The 16,494-nt window shown below is 43.9% G+C and overlaps 1 pseudogene; it reads left to right on the top strand.

The window, feature by feature from the left end:
• The first annotated feature begins 12,630 nt into the window (after positions 1-12,630).
• On the top strand, positions 12,631-15,978 carry LOC149753111 (uncharacterized; annotated as a pseudogene).
• Positions 15,979-16,494: the final 516 nt, after the last annotated feature.

The raw sequence follows: 16,494 nt of genomic DNA, 5'->3' as shown, positions 1-16,494 counted from the left end.
GATGATTGGGCTTTTAGTGTGATGGGGTTGGAGGGGGGGGGGGGGGTATATATACTAGTTTGTGTAGGGTGGTGGGGTTGGGATGAGGGGCCTTCCCTTCCCTCTCTGTCTCTCCAATTTCCTCTTCTTTTTTATTAGTTTATTCCGTCTAGAATCCTCCCCTTCTCTCTCTTTCTCTTTCTCTCGCGTTATTAGTATCGCATTTATTTTAATTGGAAGTAAGTAGTAAAGGCGGTGGAAACAACGTAGACGTAGGGGGAGGAAGGAGGGGGTAAAACTGCAAAAGGCTTAGAGAGAAATGGCGGCTGTGACTGCGCGCGGACTCGTGGGTGTGCTCCCTGGTGTTTTTTTATTTATAGTCATTTATTTCCATGGAGTAGATACGTGTATCGTGCCATTAATTATGGCCCAGCACCAATAACTTGTTGCTCCCAACATTGAACGCGTGTCCATAGTATCATAAATCATATGCATGCATCCATGCATCCTCATTCACCATACATGTGATGTGGTAATTATAGAGGCCAGGAAGAGACATATTACATCATTCCCATATTACATGTCCGCAACTGAATGCAAGACTAAAGAACTTCTACTACTCGAAATTTTCCGTTATGTCCTGCGAGCATGATGTAATTGAGCAAATTGTCATTAAAAAATTGAGCATGGTATAAGAAAGATCTTAAAATATGATTGCTGCTTGAGTGCAAAAGAACAAGAATATTTCCTTTGATCATATGATCAGAACATCAGTAAGGAGTCTACTACAATAACTATTGTGAACGGTAGACTTCGGCGATTGTTTCGGCGTGGGCTTGAGACTGCAAATCAAACCATAGAGCCCTGCTCTCGAACTGGGCTTGAGAACTGCTAAGTGAAGGGGAGCAACCATAGAAACAAACAGATAAGAATGACCTATTATAATGGAAGGAGCTTCAATTGCTTCAATTGCGGCAGGAAAATAAAGATGTATAGAGCATAAACAGTATGGGAAAATATTTGCAGAAAAATGAAGCCATCCTAGATCAACATAAGATTCACTTGAAGGAAATGGCAGGATAGATGGTTAAGGGATCACACTTTGGAAACTCTCTTTCCACATCTATATAGGCTACCAGACAACAAGGAAACAATGGTGGCAAAATGCTGCGATCCATAAGCTAAAAGTTGGAATGTTAGCTTAAATGCACCTCTCTCATCAGGAGCCTGGAAGGAACTAAAGGAGCTTGAAGCATTTTTCCTTTCAGATGGCCAGGACAGAGCAAATTGGAGATGAACAGAAAAACAAGGTTTACTGGATCCTTTTACAAATGCATCAAGCCAGAAGTGATTTAGCCTATAAATTTTTTCATGTGGCTGGCCTTGAGTAGCAAGCTTAACACAAGTGAGGCCCTCAACAAGAAGGTTTGGTATGCAATGTTGAATTGCCCATTGCGCAAAGAAAGTTTTGAAAACATAATTTTCATTGACTCTTGAATTGTCCTTATGCTAGAAGGTCTTGGAGTCTTATTGGAGCTCTCTTGTGGATTAATTGGCCAAAGGAGAGGACCGTTAGGATAATATGGAGCTGATGTATTAACGAATAGCATGGAACTCTGTTATGGAACTCTGTTATGCTTGCATTAGCTTGGGTTATCTAATCTGGTTGTAAAGGAATAACCCCATCTTCCTCAACAAAGAAACAAGTGCAAAGCAAACTCTTTATGTAGCAATGGAAACACTCTTAAGCTGGGAGTCGCTGGTTTCATACAAGCTTCTAATTTGTTGCCACTTATTTTTGAATGGATTAAGAAATTCAGTGAGAGGCTTATTATCCTTGCATTAGTCAACCACTTAATGTAGAGTTTCTTTGTTATCTGACTTTATTTTCTTAATGAAGATGGGTGGAGCTTCTGCTCTTCCTCTTTCGGAAAAAATGGTAAACAGGACTCTATTTCTCATTGTAGCTTGTCCATATTATAATACCCAGGTTACATTGTAAACGGCTTTATTTAATTAACTAGCATATACCCCACACGATGCCCCAGATATGATTTGTTTATCTATTTTTAAATTAATCTTGAAATATAGCATAGCAGTATAATAAATTATATTTAAAATATTATGCATATTAATTAAAGTCATCATGGTGTCATTACAGTATTACAAAAGCTGTTACTTCAAGCCATAAAATAAATTATATATATGTAGGCTAAAGTATAGAATATATTAAATTTCAAGATCGTAGATACGGTTTGAGTTTGAGTTAAAACTAAATTATGAACATATAATTATTATGCATGATTTTAAATATATTTTATAATAAATTAATATATATATATATATTATATTTTTATTATGTATAATTGTTATATTATATTAAATTAATTATGAATGTTGGATATATTTATTTCAATTGTTATATAAATTTTGTATTAATTGTTACAATGTTTATATAACAAATTAAAAACCACTATTATATAGCCTTAAATTGTTTATTTACATGTTTCAGTGTTGTCCCGTGGATTTAATTAATACATAGCTATCTTATTAATGATAACATGCAATGTGAGATGGATATAAATCCTGTCATCAATATTAATATTCACATGACGAGTGATTAAAAAATATTACTTTATAGCCTACAATTAATTAATGCATGATTATATGGTTTTTACTTTATTAATGATAAAATAGAATGTGAGAATGATTAAAACCTTATCATTAACGTTAGCAGAGGCCCTATTTTAGTACATATGGAGTAGATGAATTGAATGGAGCTCAGATATTTTCTTAAAAGAATTAAAAAAAGAAAATATAAATAGGAATCTTTTTCTCATTGTAAGCGTAACTTGTCCACGTTAGTGCCCATATTTAGATACTATCTGCTTTTTCTGGATAACGTAGGCTTCAGGCATTAAATGACATACATGTAATTAAGAGGTACTTATTTATTCTAATGCTAAGAATGGGTTTGGTCCGTAAAAAAAATAATTTTTTATTAAATTTTTTTTAAAGCTAATACCTGCATATATGATAGCTGAGATAGTAATTTTTGTATATTTAATTAAAAAATACCGTATTCCAAAATAGTTTTGATTTAGTTTAGCCACTATTTTTCTAAAAAAAATTATATAAAATATCTATTATATTTTTAATTAAAAAAAATAATCTCATTATATCTAAAAGTCTTAAGGTTTTTTTATAAAAAAAATTATCGTAATTTTCAGCGGGCAAGAATTAAAATTTTTTATGCATAATTTTTTTATAAAATATAAAACTTTTATTTCCATCCAAAAACTATTTTTAATTCTTTTAACAATTAACTAATTATACGATATTTTTTATTTTTTTTTGTGGCTTACACCTTCCTCGCGGACCGAACAGTCTTCAGTTCGTTCGAGGATTTACCAGAAGAGACAAAATAAAAAGGAAAAAAACTTTTTTCTTTTCTACTACAGACCGCCGCCGGAAAAGGTGACATGGCGGGACGGCCGCCAGGCTTGGGGCGCGCTACGACCTCCTAGGCCTCAAGGCCACGGATGCTTGACACGTGGAATTTCGAGGCGGCGATCACATCATCACGGCAGATTAACGGCTGGTGGAGGTGATAAGAGTTCCCGTGGTCCCCACCTCCCACTCGACCTTATCCCTCAGTCCACGATACATACATAGCCGCTGCGGACCAGCTTAACAAGATATTTCTCAGGTTCTTTTCCGTTACTGTCGAACCGTTGGCCAAGTAAGTTCTCCGTTGCGGCCGAAGGCCGTTACGGGCGACAACGATCGGGAGCTGCCTTCTTTTGCCTACGCTGTGCTGACCGTGACGGGCGGCTCTATCCCGCACAACGCCATGTGGGCCCACTCAGCTTTGGACAAATCAATAATGGCCATCCAATCATTTTTAGGTCATTTTCAACTCTAAATCAGACAATTTAGATCAATATGATAGAACAATGTCTTGTATAACTAAATAGAAAGCTACATTTATGCTCCAGCTTGTTTTAGGTTAGTCATGTGCATTGCATGATTTTGTACCATGAACTTAAACAACCTTGCTTTTCTCATGCTAGTAACAATTGCCTTCATTTGCTTTTTGATACGTAGAAGATTATTAGAAATTTTCACAATAATTTGAAGGTTCAAAGTAATTCCTTGTGATCGAGATACCATGATATATAAAGGGTATCAAACAATGAATGCCATGTTAGTAAATCCATTGTGGTCGTTATCGGTCAATCATGTTGGTGTAATGACATCGACCTCAACATTAAATTGAGCGATTTTGGGTGGCCATGGCCTTCTTCATAGCCTTTCATCTATTCGCTTGACTTGTGTTGCTAGGTTTCCTACTTGAGTTATAAGGAGGTTGGGTAGGTAACCTAATTATTAAGAGTACAAGATGGATAGTTGTTCATTAGTTATATCAGGAATTTGGGATGTCTTTCATGGCTAAGAAGTTATGAGCTGCCATGCATGAATTTGAGATGAAGATGTGAAGAGAGCAACTAGGATGAAAGCAATGATAGTGATATTGATGATAGTTACAATAACAAGGACAATGTTTACGACGATAGTAATGATTGGCTGCATGGCTACCATGTGAATTAGTGGAAATGGGGAATGCTTCTCCATGTCAATGAATGCTCATCCAACTAAAAATCCAATCATGATTAAGCACTAGGGTCAACAAGAAATAATAGTATTGAATTCAATGAGTTTGGACTGAAGCTATCATTTAAGAAAATTGCCTTGAAAAATTTGAAACATATTAACAAAATGGGTGGAATGGGACCATTATAAGGTGTTTTAAGCTACTTTACAATCTTGATGATGCTATCTTGTGACATCTTTTATTCGATAAAAGAATTGATGTGCTAGAATAAAAAAAATCTAGTTTCTTATCTCTACTTAATCATTCATGTATCAAAAATGCATAATACTATATATTTAAAAAGACAGACTGTAACTCATTGTGTTCATTGACCCATATCAGATTAGTTTAAACGAAGATAGAAGAGAAGAGAGAGAAGAAACAATCGAGACAAGATAGTCTTATTTATAGGCTTTGCATCATCGGATCATCTCTTTCTCCTCGGACATATGGCCAAGAAATCGTACACAATTCTTTCACATTTCAATTATAATGCCAACCGATATAGAACACAATGTAGAGTTGTCGGGCCAGACAGGTACCGATAGGCTCTTAGGCTAGCCCATGACCATGCGTCAAAATCTTTTCTTACCCACAGCCCAAATAAAGTAAGTAAAAAACAATACTTAGGGAGAGATGAAGCCAAAGAAATATTGTCAACTAGTGCAACATGTTTGCTATAATTCCGCCTTATGTTTGGTTAGGCTTGTTCACACAAAGCCCATAAAAGAAATGTGTTGTTCAATGTGGACTAGGGAAGGAGATTTGGGCTTGCAGGGGTTGTCCCATAAAAATCTTTGAGTGGGGGCATTGCTCGAGGAATGATGGGATTAGTTAAAAGTTTAGCAAGAGGTTGGCTAGCTTATTCTTCTTCTTCCCTCCGCCATTCACTCTCATTTGTCTTCCTTTAGGGAAAACAAAGGCATCCATGACTTGGACGTCCAACCACCTAAGGCTTTTTATAATCTAATTCTGTAGAAGCTCATGACATCGAGACCTTCAATTTGACCTGGACTTTCCCTCATTTTGTCATAAACCAACAGGATCTCCAAGCTCACCCTACTTCATTCATATGTTTGCAGTCTAAAGCCTTTCAATCTCTGTCTATAGTTTTTTTTATTGTGAAGTTTCCAATGCAAGGGTGAGGCTGACCCCCATAACAACGACCTTCTAACCAGAACTACCCATTGGCGACCCTTTAATATTTCCGGGTCTACATTCATAAAAAAAAAACAAAGAAAGAAAATTTAATGGCTCGCCAGACCACCTGTCGAGTCTCAATCAATCAAAGGCAGTCCACATCCTAGTAGCCGTGAGGAAGGATGTAATCCAAAAAGGGTGGGACCCACGTCAAGGGCCCCTCTCCACACGTGATGTGGCGTGGGGCCCTTATTTCTTTGGCTTTGGGTTGCCATTGGAGCGCATGTGGGACCCATGGAGAAATAAGAAACTTCTTCCTGAAGTCAAGATTAAACTTTGCCGATGTTTGGAAGGGGTGCGAACTAGGGCAGAAAAATATCCATTTCGGTCTGTTCTCATGTATTCACTTTTGCATTCGTATTCCCAACAACAACAACAACAACAACAACAACAACAAAAAAAAAAAAAAAAAAAAAAAAAAAAAAAAAAAAAAAACACCACGATAGGATATGGATGTATATCCAATCTTATCCTTATCTGAATATTTGGTTCTATTTGTCATTCTATGCCGTTTTATACAGAGCAATCTTTGATTTATAGATGACTTTTTAAACTCAATCTTTTGGGATCTCCAGAAAGAGTGAAGTAATGAAGTAGATATATCTATATTGAATTTTATATGAGAAAATTATAAAAAAGGTTTTATATAAATTTATATTTTTGAAAGCATGAATTGCTTCAATTTTAGGAGCTTAGTTGTAGTCAAAAAGAGTTTTAGAATAAGTGAAACTTCTAATTAAAGACGTAAATTAGAAAATTTTTATTTTGGTAGAAGTTTGGAAAATATTTCTTTATTTTTGTAGTAAGATTAGGGAAGAAGAGTAGTCAATATGAAACTCATGATGTGATATGCTTGATTTCTGTATAATTTTCTAGAATTTTGGAGAGGTTAGTGCATTCTATCTTCGATCTCTTTACTAGGTACAAAAATATGAATATGGATTTTATTCTCCAATTAATATTTATATCCAAATTTGTATCCATATATGTCAAGTAAAAATGGGTACTAATATGGATACAGTGACATTTGATCTATATTCATTCTATCTTTAGCCTTAAAGCTTGATATGCACAAGAGAAGATAGATGAAAATAGCAACAAACTAAAAATTGTTTGATCATTTATGTTACTTAATGGATATATTTTTAATTTTTTAGGGGTGTGTTATTCTTGTCACTTTTTATTAGATGTAACGTAGAATAATCTAAAAGAAGTATCTATATTGACAAGGGCTTTTTTCTCTAAATGGAATGGGTGAATGAGTTATTTTTCTTCCTAGTTGCATCAAGAGTCATCTGCCAATGTGAATCAATGTGGACTATGACTTGGCTAGTCTCCTTAAAAATATTTATCGACCATACCAATTAATCTAGTTTGGCATTTAAAAAAACATAAAAACATTTGAGACTATGTTTCATTCATTTAGAATAAATATTTATCAACATATCTCATTGACAAAGGAATGAAAATTTGCATTGCTAGAAAAGCCAACCATAGTGCAAGCAATACTAGTCGTCGTTTTCTCAAAATTGGATTGCAACAACCACTAAGATGTCAAGACTCAAGAGTGAGGAGATATGCTTAGGAAAAACATCCACAAAATCTATAATAAAGATATTGTAAGAAAATCGCAAGAGATAAGCAAGCAAGGTTGTGGAGACGATGCATGCCACGTAAAAATAAATCCGAAAGAATATGATGGTAATTAACTCATTCACTATCACTAGCTATCACTTCTCCTTTTCTTAGTCTTCCATCTTTCACTATCAATAATTTTGTTTGTCTTCCATATATACACTTTCCAATCTCTGATAATGAAGTATGATTTTTTTTTTTAACACAAAAACTTAAATTAGGGTGAATATGTAAATTTTGTTTAGTTGAGTTTCATGTATAACAACTTAAATGCTTTTCTCGCTAGCTTTAGAAAACTTGTCTATAAGATGCTAGATTTTTTTTGCATAAATATCCTCCTAAATATCGAATTTTGTATGAATACCCTTTCAAAATTGATATTTGCATGTATATCTTCGTAAAACACTTATTTTGTTATTCTACCATATTTTTATTTTTATTTTTGCATATGTACCCATTATATCTAACGACGCTAAAAAATTAACGGTTTTTAAATTAAAATAACTAAAATATCCTTAATGGGTAGACATACAAATAGATCGTGATCTTGATAGTAGGAGGAAAAAAGGGACAATAGCAGAATTTTAAAATTTTATTTTATTTTTAATTAATATAAATATAATTTTTCTTAACACCGTTAGAACAACCGTTATATTAGGAACATTTGTACAATAACAAAGTTTTACGAGGGTATACATGCAAATATCAATTTTGGAAGGGAATTAATGCAAAATTTGATATTTAGAAAGATATCTATGCAAAAAAACCCAAATGTTGGAAAACGTTTGCCCCTTAATTATCAAGAAGGTGTAATAACATGTCCTTAGTCATATGTATCTTTATAGGATTTGAATATAATCATAAAGTTCTCTTAGAGGATAATGAGGAAGCCTAGTCAATAAGAAGTCTATTTAAGGAAATATGCACTATATTTTGGAAGTTTGAGAAAGAGATGCACCAACATTATAATAAGTCTTACTTTCATCCAAGAATTGAACCTAAAACCTCTACGTACTGACAGGGCAAGCTCCAACTCGAAAACAAGAGTTGCATTGAGTGGTTTTTGGGTACTTTACCAACTAATTCGCTTACAAGTTTTGATTTGTAGAGATGAGAAATAAGCGTGCCTTTGTACATTGTCCTCCAAAGTACAGATGTTTTATACTGATAGAGGAACATGCGACAGTGGCAGCATCTGTTACAAAGTAGAACTACACTTGAAAAGTGTCCTCTCAAGACCAAGGAAAGTCCAGTCGGACTGAAGTTAAGGAAACATGCTTTACATCGAGTGGATGCGACGCACTTCACTAACCATCTTTCCATTTAGGTTTCTAGAGATTAGAGCTCCAAGTTCGGATCTCAATACATTATTCCAAATATTAGATATTTGTTAGGTGTGGAGTAACAAGTCTAAGGCAGTTTGAATTTTCTTGGGTGCACCTTTGTCTACACCATACATAGTTGCCACATCATTCATCTCGAACAGCTCTTACTTATTTCGCATCGTGGAGATCAAGAAGATGCATCTATGTTCGAGATTAGATAACGTACGACTACCCATGATGATATTGTAGTTTACGATGCACAAATTGTACCGCAAGGAATCCCGTTCGATAGCATGCTATCGGTGTGAACTTGCAAATGCACCCTTCGTAACACAAACCCATTTCTTGCTCTGGATTCCAGCAAGCTCATCCTAATTTAATCCCATCACTCATCAAACATGCCTATCCTAACTAGCGACCGGCTTAATGGGTTTAAAAGGTAGAAGAAAAGCAGGGAAATCAACATAATCATAAGCCCATGAGCCAGCAAATATGTAATATAAAACCCAATTAGAGCCAAAGCATTCCCATATGGTACCTGTTGGGAGATTACCCAAGTCACAACACCTCAGAGGCGCTCGACCGAAGAGCACCGACCAAAGAGGCGCTCGACCGAAGAGCGCCGACCAGAGAAGCGCTCGATTGGAAAGCACTGACCAGAGACAAAAAGCGCCAAATAGAGGCGCTCGGCTGGAAGGTACTCGACCGAAGAGCACCGACCAAAGAGGCGCTCGACCGAAGAGCGCCGACCAGAGAAGCGCTCGATTGGAAAGCGCTGACCAGAGACAAAAAGCGCCAAATAGAGGCGCTCGGCTGGAAGGTACTCGACCGAAGAGCACCGACCAAAGAGGCGCTCGACCGAAGAGCGCCGACCAGAGAAGCGCTCGATTGGAAAGCGCTGACCAGAGACAAAAAGCGCCAAATAGAGGCGCTCGGCTGGAAGGTACTCGACCGAAGGGCACCGACCAGGAGCAATCCCGCCACAGGACACACCGCTAAGCGACCTGCTCGGCTCGGCACCTCCGCTAGGCCCATGCCTTAGCCGAATACCCAATCACCGCCTAATCCTCCAACAAGTCTGACAACCAAGTACGTAACTCCACAACAATCTGCCACCGTCCCTAAGTCATCAAGGCACGGGATCTCCACAGGAACTCGGCATGACCTGTCATTAATGCATAAGACCCCCTCGGGCCTCCGATGCACTCAGTCATTAAATGAACACAGCTCAAGACGATCTCCGGATCACTGAACCATCACAATGTATGGCTCACCCTGACCACCGATTCACTCAGCAATTAATGAACTTACTATCTACGAACCCCCGGGCCTACCATAACCGGCGGTTCAACACACTCCAATGGGCCCAACCGACCGTGACAGCTCTCTGACTCCGGTCTGATCCGGCCTTATTCTCCACAACAACATTAATGAGCGTGATCGCGTCCAATTATTGCAAAAGGAGACAAACTCCCCTGTCACCTCCCAGGTAACGTTATGTCCCTCTATAAAAGGGGCGGGCCCTCTTCCACTACGACACACAGATTAGCCCCCTCTGACTTAAGCTTCGGAGGGCCGGCGCCGGATAATCCGGCCACCGGCTTTTTTGCAGGACTACCCAGGGGAACACCGCCAGTCGGCGCACCGCCTCCCACCATCCCGGTAGCGGAACTCCTCCCCCTCCTTGGTCCGCGGCAGCCCCTGGGTCCAATTTCCAGCAACAGTTGGCGCTAGAGGAAGGGCCCGAGTTGCTGCCATGAAACTAAGAAGTAAAGGGGCTTCCGATGCCTCTCGATGTCCTCCACCTAGTCCCGGACACTCTGTCCAGAACTCACCACCTCCGGCCGAGTCAACTCCTCAAGTCCGGCCGGAGCAGTTTGACGCCCTGATACGGCAGGTGCAGGCCTTGGCTACTGCTGTCCAAAGCTTACAACCCAGGGGCGTCCCGACGGTACCACCCTCGCCGGCCCCAGTTCAACCGGAGCCCCCTACAAGCGGGCTCCCCCTTCAAGGTCAGGACTCTCAAGTCCAGGCCTCTCTCTGGAGAGAACACCCAGCTAGAGGCCCTGGTGGCTGGCCTCAACCCTCGGAGGTCGAGTCAGTCCCAGGGCAACTCGCACCGGAACGGACCGTTGCAGCGATCCCCCAGAACCATGAGCTCGACAAGAAGGTCGAGGAGCTGGAGCGCCAAATCCAGGCATTCCACGGGAGGAAATCGGGACGTGATGGTGACTTCGAGTTCACTACGAAGTCCCCATTCTCCTCGGAGATTGAAGACGAGCCGGTCCCGTCGCGGTTCAAGATGCCCCAGGTGGAGCCTTACAACGGCAGGGCTGACCCCCTAGACCACTTGGAAAATTATCGGATCTTAATGGCCCTACAGGGGGCCTCGGAGGCCATGATGTGCAAAGCTTTCCCAGCGACACTCCGAGGACCGGCCCGGCTTTGGTTTACCGGGCTAAAGCCGAGCACAGTCTCCTCTTTCGAGCAACTTGGCCGGCAGTTCGCCAGCAATTTTGCCGCCAGCCAGCCCCAGCGGCGGACATCAGACTCCCTCCTTGATGTCAAACAAAAGGAGGGAGAATCCTTCAGGGAGTACTTGGATCGGTTTACCGCCGCAACATGGAAAGTCCGGGAGCTTGACCAGTCGATCGCCATGTCAGCACTAAAGACTGGAGCCCGGTCTTACAGGTTCCTCTTTTCTATCGAAAAGAACTTCCCTGCGGACCTCACCGAAATGCTTGTTCGGGCACGAAAGTACGCCAAGGCTGAAGAAGCCGTGGCTACCAGGCGGAGCGGGGCCGAACAGACATCCAAGAGACAGAAAAGGCGTCGCGAGGAGCACGGCCAGCCTAGAAGCCCGTCCCCGCGCCGAGCCAAAAATCCGCCCCGCCTGAAGAGTCCACCCCGATTACGAGGACCGCCTCAGCAGAGGCTATCACTCCGCCCGAGGTTTTCGCCACGAGCCCACGCACCTGAGGGGAGGTACGAGAGCTATACTCCCCTCACCGCTCCTCGAGCCGAAATCCTCATGGAGATTGAGGGTCAAGATTGCATCCGACTCCCACCTCCTAAACGAGATTCCAGAGCTTGGCGCGACCCTCGGAAATATTGCCGTTTTCATCGAGATCACGGTCATGATACCGAGGACTGCTACCAGCTCCGGAACGAGATTGAAGCACTCATTCGCCGAGGGATGCTCGATCGATTTGTGCGGGGCCGGTGTGAAGAAAAGAAAAGAGCCGAAGAAGCCGCCCAGCCTGACGGTTCAAACGCCAACAGGCCCATCGCCGGCATCATCAACACCATCCGAGGCGGGGCCCCTGTTGGAGAAGCTTCGGGGGAAGGAACCTCCTCGAAGCGCCTACGCTCCTCGGAAGCCATCTCTTTCTTGGAGGACGATCTGATGGGAGTCAAAACTCCCCACGACGATGCCGTTGTCATCTCCATGATTATAAATAGATTTGATGTAAAACGCATCCTAGTAATGGAAGCTCGGCGAATGTTTTGTATTTTGATGCCTACTGTAGAATGGGGATGACAACAGAGCAACTACAGAGGATGAATGCTCCGTTAGTCGGATTTACTGGGAATTCAGTCCCAGTAGAGGGCGAGGTCGACCTTCTGGTCTCGGCCGGGCTCGCCCCCCGTGAAAGTACCGTAAGAATGAGCTTCCTTGTGATACGCCTGCCTTCGGCCTATAATGCCATTCTCGGACGACCAGGTCTTAATGCCCTCCGAGCAGTGGTTTCGACTCGCCACTTGCTCGTGCGATTCCCCACTAGCCAAGGAGTTGGCGAAGTTCGTGGGGACCAGATAGTAGCCAGACGATGCTACATGGCAACTCATGAGGCGAGGCGACCAGCTGAGACACTTTTCCCTGCAACCGGTCAGCCTTCAGTCAAAGCTCCGGAGGCACGAGTCAGCCCTCAGAAGGAGCGGATAGAGCCTGGTGAGCTACTGATCCAAGTTCCCTTACACGAAAACTTTTTCGAGCTAACCGTGCAGGTCGGCTCTGGCCTTAACAAGTGCGAAAGAGAACGCCTCGTCAATTTTCTACGAGACAACCTGGACGTCTTCGCATGGTCGCCTGCGGACATGCCAGGGATAGATCCAGAGATCATGGTCCACCGGCTCCAAGTGAAGCCAACCTGCAAGCCCGTGCGACAAAAGAAGCGAGTCGCCGCCCCAGAACGACAACGAGCGGCGGCCGAGGAGGTTGACAAACTCCTTGAGGCTGGATTCATCCGGGAGATATCCTACCCGGAGTGGCTCGCCAACGTGGTTCTTGTCAAAAAAGCCAACGGAAAGTGGCGCATGTGCGTGGACTACACTGACCTGAATAAAGCCTGTCCAAAGGACAGCTTCTCCCTTCCCAGCATCGACCAGCTCGTAGACTCTACCTCGGGGCACGAGCTGCTGACGTTCATGGACGCCTTTTCCGGATACAACCAGATCCGCATGGCACCGGAAGATGAAGAAAAGACGGCCTTCATCACCAACGGGGGCACCTACTGCTACAAAGTAATGCCATTCGGCTTGAAGAATGCCGGGGCAACTTATCAAAGGCTGGTCAACCGGATCTTTAAAGATCAAATAGGCCGAAACATGGAGGTATATGTTGATGACATGCTGGTGAAGAGCAAGGTGGCGCAAGACCATGTGGCCGATCTTGATGAAGCATTCTCCACACTCCGAAGGTACCAAATGAAGCTTAACCCAGCTAAATGCGCTTTCGGAGTCACCTCGGGCAAATTCCTCGGCTTCATTATTACACAACGAGGAATTGAGGCCAACCCCGAAAAGATCCGAGCACTCCAGAAAATGACGCCTCCGAAGACAGTCAAGGAGGTACAACGGCTTACAGGCCGAGTTGCAGCCCTCGGGAGATTCATCTCTCGCTCGGCCGAGCGCTGCCTTCCATTCTTTACGGCTCTAAAGAAGCCAAAGAATTTCTTGTGGTCAGACGAATGCCAGCAGTCTTTTGAAGAGCTTAAGCACCTCCTGGCCTCCCCTCCCCTACTCACAAAGCCTCAACAGGGTGAACTCCTCTATTTGTATCTAGCCATTTCCCTTGTAGCAGTAAGCTCGGTCCTGGTTCGAGAGGAGGGCAAGCTCCAAAAACCGGTGTATTACACCAGCCGGATCTTGAGGGATGCTGAGACCCGATACTCTAAGTTGGAGAAGACTGTCTATGCTTTGGTCACCTCGGCACGAAGACTCCGGCCCTACTTCCAGGCCCACACAACGGCCGTGCTGACCGACCAGCCAGTAAAGCAGATCTTGCAGAGATCAGACCGAGCTGGCCGGATTACTAAATGGGCCATCGAGCTTGGGGAATTTGATCTCGAGTACCGACCCAGACCGGCGATCAAAGCGCAAGCACTCGCCAACTTCATAGTCGAATGCACCATACCAGACGAAGTCGAGCTTAAGCCCAAGCTTACGCCAACAAAGCAGACCCCTAGTCCGGCATGGGCCTTACATGTCGATGGCTCTTCAAACTCGGGGGGTAGCGGAGCGGGTCTCATCCTCACCAGCCCGGAGGGGGTGGTCGCTGAACAGGCCCTACGCCTCGAGTTTCCTGCTTCCAACAACATGGCGGAATATGAAGCACTGGTCGCCGGGCTCAAGCTAGCCAAAGAGCTAGAAGCAAAAGACTTGGAGGCCTTCAGTGATTCTCAGCTCGTCGTCAACCAAATCCTGGGTGACTTCGAAGCCAGAGACCCTACAATGCAAAAGTATCTACAAAAGGTACGGGATCTCGCCTCGTCCTTGAATTCTTTTCACATCCAACATGTCGCCAGGTCGGAGAATCTCAGGGCCGATCGGCTGTCAAAACTGGCATCCTCCCGCATGAGCGAGTTCCCCAAGACAACGGCACTGGAGTACCTCCAAAAGCCCAGTACGGAGGAGCCCGAGCAGACCCTCTGCGTCGAATCCGAGCCAAGTTGGATGGACGAGCTCATTAGCTACCTGCAAGACGAAGTCCTCCCCGACGATGAACGGGAAGCCCGCCGAGTGAAGCGCTCCGCCGCCCGGTACATATTGTACGAGGGAAAGCTTTATCGGAGATCCTTCACATCTCCCCTCCTCAAATGCATCCGCCCAACAGAGGCTGACTATGCAATGAGCGAAGTCCATGAAGGGATTTGCGGAAGTCACCAAGGGGGACGAGCATTGGCCCATAAAATTTTGCGTCAAGGATATTATTGGCCGACACTCCAGAAGGATACAATGGACTTCGTCCGGAGATGCGACCGATGCCAGAGAAACGCCAATATCCAACGCCGACCCTCGGCTTCCTTAACCTCTATCAGCTCCCCTTGGCCTTTTGCCCAGTGGGGAATTGACATTCTAGGGCCATTCCCTCTGGCTACCGGGCAAAGAAAATTCCTGGTCGTCTCCATCGACTATTTTACAAAATGGGTGGAGGCCGAGCCACTTGCCCGGATCACCGAGCAAAAGATGCGGGACTTTGTCTGGAAGTCAATAATCTGCAGATTCGGACTCCCCCGCATCCTCATCTCTGACAACGGTCGCCAGTTTGACAACATTCACTTCAGAGAATTCTGCTCCGAGCTTGGCATTGACCACCGCTTCACCTCGGTCGCGCACCCTCAGACAAATGGAGAAACCGAGGTAACTAACCGTACTATCTTGCAGGGTCTCAAAGCCAGGCTCGACAAATCCAAAGGACAATGAGTCGAAGACCAATACAATGTCCTGTGGGCCTACCGGACCACGTTCCGCGTCCCCACCGGCGAGACTCCCTTCAACCTGACATACGGAACGGAGGCTGTCATCCCGTTGGAGATCGGACTCCCATCTCCGAGGGTAGAACATCATGACGCCAGCTCCAACTCCTCGCAGCTAAGGAACAATCTCGACCTGATCGAAGAAACAATGGAAGCCGCCCGTGTTCGCATGGCAAGGTACCAGCAAAAGACCGCCCAGTACTACAACGCCAGGGCTAAAATCAAGTCCTTCAAAGCAGGAGACCTTGTCCTCAGAAGAGCCGAGGCCTCCCGACCAACCGAGCAAGGGAAACTGGCTCCAAACTGGGAAGGACCTTACCGAGTCACACGCATCCGTCGGCCCGGAACTTATAAGTTAGAGTCTTTAGATGGGACTCCCATCCCACGAAGCTGGAATTCTGAAAATCTCCGCGTGTACTACCAATAGTATTCCAAGGGATCCCCTACTGTAACCATTAAATTTTATTTGTAAAGGGCTTGTGCTTGTTCAAACTCACCGATTCTCCTATGTTGTCTCCTGGTGCCAGGCTCGTTCTCCATCGACCAACGAGCTCGGCTCGTTCTCCATCGACCAACGAGCTCGGCTCGTTCTCCTACCCCGACCTCGGCCGGGATGCCTCGAGACGTCGAGATGCCCCAATTCATCGGGATGCCCCAATACGTTGGGATGCGGTCTTCATTGACCAGACGAGCTCGGCTCGTTCTCCATCGACCAACGAGCTCGGCTCGTTCTCCATCGACCAACGAGCTCGGCTCGTTCTCCATCGGCCAACGAGCTCGGCTCGTTCTCCTACCCCGACCTCGGCCGGGATGCCTCGAGACGTCGAGATGCCCCAATTCATCGGGATGCCCCAATACGTTGGGATGCGGTCTTCATTGACCAGACGAGCTCGGCTCGTTCTCCATCGACTTCAGCCAACGAGCTCGGCTCGTTCTCCCATTC

This window comes from Phoenix dactylifera, chromosome 7 (genome assembly GCF_051530095.1).
Source record: "Phoenix dactylifera cultivar Ajwa chromosome 7, Ajwa_hap1_PhDact_Kaust_v1.1, whole genome shotgun sequence".
Lineage (NCBI taxonomy): Eukaryota > Viridiplantae > Streptophyta > Magnoliopsida > Arecales > Arecaceae > Phoenix > Phoenix dactylifera.
The sequence above is the reverse complement of the archived record's forward strand: the minus strand, read 5'-3'. Positions and strand labels throughout refer to the sequence as shown.